We start from the raw sequence: 10,783 nt of genomic DNA on the forward strand, positions 1-10,783 counted from the left end.
CTTAAGGACCTCCTTAAAGTTCCTGCTTCCAGCCGTTCCCCACACTGTTGCTACCATATTGGTCTTCCTAAATCTAGTCAACACTGGATCCCATCCCACCTCCCACAGAAACTTCCCAAGGCCCTTAATACCAGCAGGGTGAAGCACAAACCAGGTCCATACTATTCTAACCTAGGTGTTCTGCCCTTTTCTCAGCCCTCAGACCTTATACCCAAGATCCATGGCCTCCAGAACATCCCATCCCTTCTCTAGCCCTGACGGCTCTACCCAACCACTCATTTATACTTTAATCTTACACAGTAGGACCTCCCTGTAGCTATTAACATATATACATCTTCTTTCCCAAAAGAGATGGGAAGTTCCTAAAGGTCAGGGAGCTTCTCTTAGCCAGACTAGACACAGACCAGTCCTGGGTAAATACTGATTATGAAATGAGCTTGTTCTGTAGTCTCCTCTTCTGTTCAGCCTCCTGGTAGAGCCAGCTTGACAACTCTTTCCCTTTCCTGCAACTGAAACCATATAATCTTAAACCAGGAATAAAGGACAGGGAATAGGAGGTGGCTTTATCCCTTTTGGGAAACATCATGGCTGGAGAGAGAGTCCAGTTGTAGGCATCAGAGGCAACAATGCTGTCATTAACAAGAAGCTCCTCCAGGAGTTCGAACTCCTCCAGGCCTCATTTCCATCTGCAAAATGAGGACATTAGCAAAGCTCCAAGTCCCTCTCAGGCTCAAACATTCTGTGACAAATCTCCACAAGGGTGGATTCGGGAAACTGATTTTCAAATTGATTGAGCTGTATGGCATGACTGCATGGAGAGTTAAACTGTTTTTCATAGCAATTTATTTCCTGAGTTTAGCCTATCAGCCAGTATTTATTAAGCACCATTTACTCAACATTTACCCTGTGTTGAATCCTGTGGAGACACAGAGTGGTATCTCACAGGAACCTTGGCTTCAAGGAGTTTATTATATAATCAGAATTTATTATATAATAAAAGCTCACCAAGCTCATGATCTAGCAAATTGCTTTGTTTGTTTACCCACGACTTCTTCTGTAAAATAAAGTTTGACCTGAATCATTACATATAATCCCTATGAAGACTATGTATTCTGTGGGTCATTTCCGTATTATTTTATTTGAAACACATACATATTGTATAGGTACTATATACGCTTAGATATAAGCATATGAGATGTATTGAAAATGTACATATTTAAAATATCTCCCTTGGCTAGATTTTTAAAAACTTTTTATTAAACCAAATGATATAGATTTTCAAACTTTCACAAAAGTAGAGAGAATTGTGCTATGTGCCCATCACCTAGCTTCAACAGCCATTAGCTTTCTGCCATTGTTTTTCATCACTCTCCTCCACCTGCTTTTTGTGTGTGTGCTAAAGCATTGCAGAAGCTATCAATGGCGAAGGACTTTTTGCTTAATTTCCAGTCTCTCATGGACCACTCAAGCACACAGCTTGTGCTCATGCACACGCAGCTCACCATGCAAGTTCAACAATACCCAGACTGGGCTCTTCCCAGGCCAATGAGACACTAATCACTGCTTGGATGGCTATGACAACACAAAGCATCGTAACAGTTTCTAAATACATAGTGTCAATGTCTGCACTTATCACGGACCAATAGCACACAATTTGCAAACTGGCATTGATACACAGACCACAACTTGAGTAGTACTACACTAGAGTGTTTTTGCTTTTAATTTTTATTTTAAGGAGAGAGAGTGTGTGCGCAAGTGGGGGAGAGGGGCAGAGGGAAAGAGAGAAAGAATCCCAAGCAGTCTCCATGCTCAGCTCAATGCACAGCTCCATCCTATGACCCGGAGACCATGACCTAAGCCGAAATCAAGAATCAGCCATGCAACTGACTGAACCACCCAGGTGCCCCTACGCTACAGTATTTTAAAGCAAATCCAGGGCATTCTTTTATTTCACCTGTGAATTGAACATCTGTCACTAATGGATAAGGACTCAACAAAACAAAACAAAGCATCACATGACCATTAATATTCAGTCCATGTTCAATGTTTCCCAACTTTCTCAAAAATGCCTTCTTACAGCATTTGAATCTGGGTTAAAACAAGGATCTACGATTGCATTTGTATCTTTTTTTATAATTTAATTTTTTAAAGTTTATTCCTTTTGAGAAGGGGGGAGGGGCAGAGAGAGAGGGAGAGAAAAAGGATCCCACGAATCATGAAATCATGAGCTGAAATCAAGAATCAGACGCTTAACCAACTGAGCCACCCAGGCACCCCGCATTTGTATCTCTTAAACCTCTTTCAATCTACACCAGCCTCCCTCTCTCATAAAAACTATTTGGAACTACCATCCAAATAAATTGGTTTATCATTAAATGCAAAAGTTTTCCTGACCCGTAATGTTTCAAATGGTTTTTTTCCTGCATTTGTTATAGTGTGAAAGGGCTTCAAAACAAATGAACTCTACTCTCCCCCTAAAAATCCATAATCTATGCTATGGATTGTTATGACCACCTTTCCCACGCCCCAGACTTGTTTTCATGGCTACAAAATTATTTAGATTACTGCATACACAAAAGTGTCAATCACTCTGTCTTCCCTCTGATTTTCTTCGTCCCCAGTGGGAGATGCTTGTGAACAGTGTTAAGTGAACCATGGATTTTCTTTGCCTTGACATGCCCAAAGCAGTGTTTACCAGATATATTCACCTTTCTGGGGACCTGTGCATACAGGATAGTGGCTTGAGATACTCTTTGATTATTTGATTTGGACCAGATCTATCTGTGGGTTTCAGAGTGACATCTTTTTCCAGACACACTTTCCCTATCGCTAAGGATGCAGAAACTCAAGTAGCTTTGGTTCTTTGCTGGTCAACACTTCACTTAGAATCATAGACTTTGAGGGGTGCCTGGGTGGCTCAGTCAGTTAAGTGTCTGACTGGCTTGGGTCATGATCTCACAGTTATGAGTTTGAGCCCCACGTCAGGCTCTGTGCTGACAGCTCAGAGCCTGAAGCCCACTACAGATTCTGTCTCCCTCTCTCTGTGCCCCTCCCCTGCTCACACTCTGTCTTTCTCTCTCAAAAATAAACATTAAAAAAATTAAAAAAAAATCATAGACTTTGAACAGCAAAGGAAACTCAGCAATCATGTAGTCAAGCCCTTTGCAGGGAGGGAGATAAAGACCGCTTTGTCTAGATATCTAAATGCCCCCTGGACAAGAGCCCAGGTCTCTGACCTCCAGGGGTGACTCTGTATACTAGGAGATATCACTTTCTGTGCAGTCAGAGTTCTGGATTGCACACAACAAAAGTGGACTCTAGCTGCCTTTAGTAGAAAGTTGGCTAATGGGTGGCAAACAGAATTGACCAGAAGTCTGGATAATCAGGTTTTGAAAACGGGCAGCATCTGAGGGAGGATGGGCAGCAGGAACACAGCTGAGGTCATACTTCAGGGACAGACTGGATGGAATGTTCCTAAGTCTGGCCCTGCTGCCACTCTGGCTGTTGGACACGACTGCAGCTGTGGCCAGGAGCCTAGGTGCCACTGCTGCACTAAATTCTGCACTGTGCCCGAGTCTAAATTAAGCCCTGGGTCGGAACATCTGATTTGCTGAGGCTGGATCATGTGACTGTCCTCTAGCAGTCAGGGATCAGGGAAAGGGCCATCAGGTGTGGCTCCCTTGTATAGTAGGGGGTGAATCCTGCTTCTCACCATTTGCCACATCATAGAGGAAAGGAATTAGGATGCTAAGCATTCCTTGAAAACAGCAAATGGCCCACCCATCTCCCCATGTGGACTTCTGTTAGTATATAGACATAGACAACAGTAGTTATTTTATTTCAACAAAATATGGAGAGATTTCCTACCCTCCAAAATGGATTACATTGTCAGAGAAACAGCACTTTTCTAAGCACCGAGTTTGTAAAGGCTTTAGCCTCACTGAAGAGGTAGGTTAACAGTTCTTCTGTGCCTTGGTGTTTCAGTGATTGTCTCTTGGCCTAATCTCCGGGGGGTGGGGGGAAGCCAAAGACCGATCTGTCCACTCAACTTTCACTCAGATGCTCAATGTAATCACAGTGGCTTCTAGGGGCATTAAAACTTCTCCGAGTTCCATTAGTGACTGGACTTGCACTTGAAAGTATCCCATGCTGCTATGTATCAGACTGGGGCAAAGATGAACTGGGACATAGGAGATTTGTTCAGGCAACAGCCAGGATTCTGCCTCTGTTCCCTCAGTATTTCTAACAGCTTTCAAATTCCATAATGGGAAGCAGTGGTGTGTGGTTAAGTAATATGAAGCCAGAGCTGACACTGTGACAGCTGTTCCCAAAGGCACAGGATTTCTTTGTTACTAGGAAAAGATGCCCTTGAGTTTTCTGGGCTGAGGTAAGAGTGTTTGGCAGGCCCTATCTTCTCTGCTTTCTGATTGCCTTGACGGATTACAAGATGGAAAATAATGAGCCAGAGGGACCTTCAGAGCATTTGTCCACTGCCTATGTGGCTTAGTTTTAGATCCCCTCAGAAACAGATTCTGGGGCACAAATTCAAGTGCAAGTAGTTTATTTGAGTGGGGGAGTGGGGAACTGAGATGGGAGAAAAGCAAGCCAATAGGTGGTACATTATCAAGCAAGTTGCTACTGTGCACAACTGGAACTCAATCCTACCGCAGAACTCAGGGGGCCAGGGCAGAATGCAAGCCTCAGTTATCCTGCACCAGAAGAGAGAGAGAGTGTGGGGGTCTGTAAGCACCAGTTCCCATCAGTCTTTGGTAAAAGGCAGCAACCAGGAAGGCATTAAATCTCCAGCATGTCTGGCCTGCTGTGTGTATGGGCAGAGCAGACCCTGGCCACCTAACAGAGCCCTCTGGTAAAGAGGGCAGATGCTGGCCATTGGAAGTCAGGCTGGTATACATGCAATGTCAAAGCCCAAAGAGATAGGGCCAGGGCATCTACAGCATCTGCTACTCTGTGTTCTCTCATCCTCCAGACTTGTGGGCAAACTTTCTGTTCCCCACCCATTCAAAGCCCAAAGTAAACTCCCCCAGAATCAAACAGGGGATGCACTTCCTCTGCCACCCCAAACCAAATTTCTAATTGGTACAGATTACTTATTTCACCATTTGCTATTTGGTAGCTCTCCACACATGTCACAGGGTCATTCTGCATCTAGTCCTCTTTAACCCTGCCTGGTAACGTGTTAGCAGCTCACACTGACCATGGTCCTGCAACCACTGAACAAACTTCACAGACTGACCCTTCCATTCAGTGAACATCTTCTTGGATACTTGGAATCACGGCAGTCCACAGCCAATGTACTTTATGTAGGTTCTCGTCAGCTTTGATGTTTTGGAGAGATTTACAATTTGCTAAACATAATGAGTTTGGGGTGTATAAAAAACTGTGATTCTAGGGGCGCCTGGGTGGCTCAGTCGGCTAAGCGTCCGACTTCGGCTCAGGTCATGATCTCACAGTTTGTGAGTTTGAGTCCCGCATCGGGCTCTGTGCTGACAGCTCAGAGCCTGGAGCCTGCTTCAAATTCTGTGTCTCCCTCTCTCTCTGCTTCTCCCTGCTCACGCTCGGTCTCTCTCTCCTTCAAAAATAAATAAAAACATTTTTTTAAAAAATTTAAAAAAAAAGAACTGTGATTCTAAAGAATATATGTTGCTCATTTCTAGGGAAAGAGGTCAGGTTCCTCAGGACTATGAATAGCACTTGCTTCAACTGTGGTTCAGCCAGCTGTGAGCTGGCAACTTGGAAATGTCTGTGAGAAAGGCAAAGACGTCAGGAAAGCAGAAACATTTACTCACTTGTTGTCTGGTGTATGAACATCCTACTGTGGTTTACTGAATGAGTTGAGTTGTAAGACCATCTGAGGCTTGTCATGTGATCTTGTACTAATGAAGCTACCTATATCTTGAAGTAACGGCTTTCTGGTTTTCATCATTTTTTTTCTTTTTTCAATCTAAGTATCAGTCTTTAGTAGAGAATGAGAGATGTCAGAATCAGCTGGCTCTATCGAAAGGACCTTAAAAGATCACGAGGCAGTTTCTCTGCCTTCAGGCAACATCACACTTAAACCATTCCTGACAGGATGCTGCTTCTGTGTGGTCTGAAAACTCTCTTGAAAGAAAAGTGGGAGAAATGCCACAGCCTGCCTGTTCTCAATGTCTCTCCTTAATAAACTCTGGGCTTATCTTTGTTTGAACTTTTGCTTCAAGTTTTTAACAAATGTCATGATGATCTCCTAAATCCTACAAAGAGATATTCTGCAAAACATCCCAGTGACCTATGAGCATCCTAGGCTAGATGACACTATATAATTATAGGAAGTCAAAAGTGGTATTTGGGGGAAATTTAGTCTTCTAGAGAATCAGTGAAAAACATGTAGGATTTGCTTTGAAATGCATCAACAAATAAGATGGAATGATGGATGGATAGATGGACAGACACAAGACACAAGACATAGTAGAGCAAATGTATGGTAAATGTTATATGTATAGTAAAGCAAATGTTAATGGTATAGTAAATGTTAATGGTAAAGTCTAAGCAGCGGGTATAAAGGTCTTATTTGTAAATTTTTATCAAGTCTTTTTTTTTTCAAAACAAAATGTTAGGAAAATATATGCAGGATATGTTTTGAGTATTTAAGTGTCTACCCACGTACTTTTATTTATAACTTGGAGATTTAAATAACCACAAACTTTCCTGAAGACAATCTGTTTTCACAATTGAAAATATACTGGAATATAAGAGATAACTTCATTGGCTCCTAAGGGTTAGAACTAATGAAACAATCAACAGATCGTTAATGAGTACCTCCAAATTACTCTGGGAGATATGAATATATAGATATGATTCCCATCTTCAAAATTTTAAATTCATGTTGGGAACATTCTTTTTATATTGATCTATCTAGATATGTATCTCATATACCTAAACTCTTCATTATACCTAATCTATGTCATCTGCATCATCAACACCAGCATTTTTCTGCCCAGATCATAAAATTTACATTTAGACCATCAACATTAGCTATATCAAATATGTCATCCACACCTATGTTTAGACCAATAGCACTTATATCTCCTCTTACATCATCTCCTCTGTCTGTATTTACATATTCTTTACCAACATCTATGTTTGTGTCTATATTACCTACAGCTACACTTTCTTGTTCATCGTCTACATCATCTACATCTATGCTCACATCCACATCAATGTCTACCTCGATTTACATCTACGTTGTCTAAATTGGTGGTTCTCAACCAGAGCCGCTTTGTACCCAGGGGACATTTGGCAACATCCAGAAACATTTTTGATTGTCACAACTCTGGGCGGGAAAGGTGTGCCCCTGGAATCTAGTGAGTAGAGGCCAGAGATGCTGCTAATCATCCTATGAGGCACAAGACAGTCCCTGAAAATAAAGAATTATTCAGCCCCAAATGACAATAGTGCTGAGGTTGAGAAACCCTAATCCACATTATCCACATCAACTACATCCATGTTTACAGCTATGCCAATCACATCTACATCTATATTGACATCTACTCTATGTACATCTATATTTATATTGACATCAGCTACATCTGCATTTACATCTGTGTCACTGACAGCTACATCACATCACAGCATCTGCAATATCTACATCAACATCACTACTTGAACGTATACAACATCTACAACTATGTGACGTACATCTTTTACTTCTACACCTACCTGTATATCTAACTAGCAGCTCAGAGCTTATTCGTTACATCAGAATGAGAATTTTAATTCTCCCCTCCTCTGGCCACATACAAAAATGTGAGTGGAACAGAGGTCGACCATTACTGATCACACTCCTTAAAGTATAAGAGGCATGAGCTCTTTACTGGCTTTGTCCTGGCTTCAAAGGACAACTTTGATTTCTGCTAGTAGAAGTCAAAGAGGCTTCCATTTTGAATTGGACTGAAATGAGAAGTTAAGCTTGTGCCTGATGAATTTCATCCATGCCCTCTCTTTGCTTGCCAGTCTCCAGAATCAGAGGTTCATCTGGTACAGACACCATTGTCTATAACAGGGTGATACAGAATAACTTCTTCTCAAAAGAGCAATCAGTGCTGATAACTTGACATGATTTGATCACATCTGGTTCAACCTGAACTGATCTTGGCCGGAAAACAAGCAGTTGGGACAAGGGAAACGGCTGATGCTATGTGGTTGAGTGCTTTACCTACAGCTAAATAGTTAAAAGACCTCGGATTCTGGACCAAACTACCAAACTGCACCTCAGGTTGCCACATTCATTTAAGCCTCCTTAGGCATATAAGTGGACTTGTCAGCCAAGACAAAAGTGAAATGATGTTTCTAGGTGAAATTGAGAACATGGGGGATAAGACAAACAACAGCAAATCCCTGTGGCTTCTGTAGCCTGTGACATTTACCAAATAACTTTGCTTCCCTGCAAACCTCTACCTCTTGGACACCATTATTTTTCCTCTGGGAGTAAGATTGGCCCTGGGCAGAATTTCAAAACAGACTCTCTCCACCGTTTAAAATCCTCAACATTGTAGTGTTTCTAAATTCTCAAAAACACATGAATCTTGGGGACTTGGAAGTAAAAAATCCAAAATTCCTTACTCATTATTATGGATTTATTAAAAAAAAAAATATATATATATTAAAGTAAACTCTATGCCCAACGTGGGGTTTGATCTCATGACCCCACGGTCAAGAGTCACATGCTCTACTGACTTAGCCAGCCAGGTACTCCTATTTATTAAAATATTTTTAATAAATGAGAAATACACAGCTTATATATGTAAAAAAAATTGTAGCCCATAGCAAATATCCAAACATTATAAAATGCCAGTGAACATAATTGAGTAGTTCTTAAATAATCTAACATTTGAATGTAATCCAGCAATATAGACATCATCACCCAAAAATCACAATTCAAAATCACTAATTTATGGGCTTACTTTGCTTTCAAAAGTTGTTATTTCTTAGGATCTGCATAAAGTATACCATAATAAGTATAAGGTATTGATATTTATTTTGTTTGCAAGAGTGTCTCTCAGTTAGCAGATAGGACCAGGAACACACACTTATAATACAGTAACAGCTACACAGGCAGACCCATCAAACTGTGACTTCTCTGTGACATTCTCCAAAAATGTTTACATTAACCTTCAACTCCTGGGCTCTGGTGGCTCCTGGTCTTTCAGTGGATCCCTTTAGACCAGTCATATCTCTCTGCTCATTGTTAAGCTTTAATTCATACAGGAGAATTGTAATACCTTCTCCTGTTTTCCCAATTTCTATTTGGAAAGTATATAAATTGTCTAAGAAACGCTGGGAAGGAATTCCCTCATGGAAACATTACTTAGCAGCTCCTCAGTGGGTACTACCTCTTGTACCCTCTGACTGCCCAAAGCCCCTTTCTACCCGATCCCACTAAACCTGCCCTTTCTCCTATATCATTTAAGCTTCAAAGATACACACTCCCCACCAGCAAAACTTCAATTCTCTCTGGGTTGGTGTTAGGCTTCAGGAGGGAAGCAATCTGATTGAACGATTTCATCCTGGGATGTGAAGAACTAATATATCTCCCATGCGGGTTAGAAGCGCAATCAAGAGAATGGAAAACTTTCTGCAAGTGTGGGAAAAATAGTACAAGGCATTCTTTCCAAGGATCACAGAAGCAAATGCTTCCAAGGGACACAAAGGTGACAAACTGTGGGAACTGGGCTAAGAATTAAACCAGAAGTGGTGGAGACTGGGAGTGGCCAAACAGGAGAGTGCAAGCCTCAATTAAAAGTATTCGAATTCAGGGAAGCCTGGGTGGCTCAGTCAGGTAAGTGGTTAAGCGTCTGACTTTGGCTCAGGTCATGATCTCACGGTTTGCGAGTTAGAACCCCGCATCAGGCTCTGTGCTGCCAGCTCAGAGCCTGGAGCCTGCTTTGGATTCTGTCTCCCTTTCTTCCTGCCCTTCCCCCCACTCTCATTCTGTCTCTCTCCCTCTCAAAAATAAATAAACATTTAAAAAATAATGAAAATAAAAGTATTCAAATTCAAATATTTAAAACAACCAACTGGTATAAGTCAAACCATCCACTGAGGCCCAGGCTCTGCCAGTTTGGGATCTCTGCACTGAATGCTTCAGTGGGGCCTAGTGTTCCTGGGGTAGGTGCCCCCTGCATTCACAGTCACACCTCAAAAGACTGAGGACAGTATTTTCCCAAAGGCTAGAATGCAGAGTCAGTGAAATACAGGCATAGCCTTTTACTAAGTACGGACCTAACGGAAATCAATTCCAGTTGCTAGGCTGACTTCAGCTCTCAACAATTAAAGTCACAGATTAAAAGATCCTAATCAAGCAAGCTCTGTGCTGTCAGCACAGTGCCTGATGTGGTTCTCAATCTCACAACTGTGAGATCATGACCTGAGGTGAAATCAAGAGTCTTATGCTTAACCCAGCCACCCAGGTGCCCCTCTCCCAACTTGCAAACTCTCTCTCTCTCTCTCAAAATAAATAAATAAACATTAAATATAAATCAATAAAAGATCCTAACCAACCACAATTTAGAAGCAATAATAATTTTCAAAAACCAAGTAGGCAAAATGACATTTTTAATCTTAGACTTTTAATAAATTGAATAATCATATGAGAATATTATATCTCATATGAAGGCTGTGTTTTTGTAAACAAGGCAATGTATAGAACCCATTATATTCTCCACCATTCAACTATTGCACTTATGTTAGTAAGTTCCCTTTTATTAGATAACTGGTTGACTATCTT

This window comes from Lynx rufus, unplaced genomic scaffold (genome assembly GCF_022079265.1).
Source record: "Lynx rufus isolate CCGP_SWC_20201006 ecotype Redwood Valley unplaced genomic scaffold, mLynRuf1.p SCAF_8, whole genome shotgun sequence".
NCBI classification, from domain to species: Eukaryota; Metazoa; Chordata; class Mammalia; order Carnivora; family Felidae; genus Lynx; species Lynx rufus.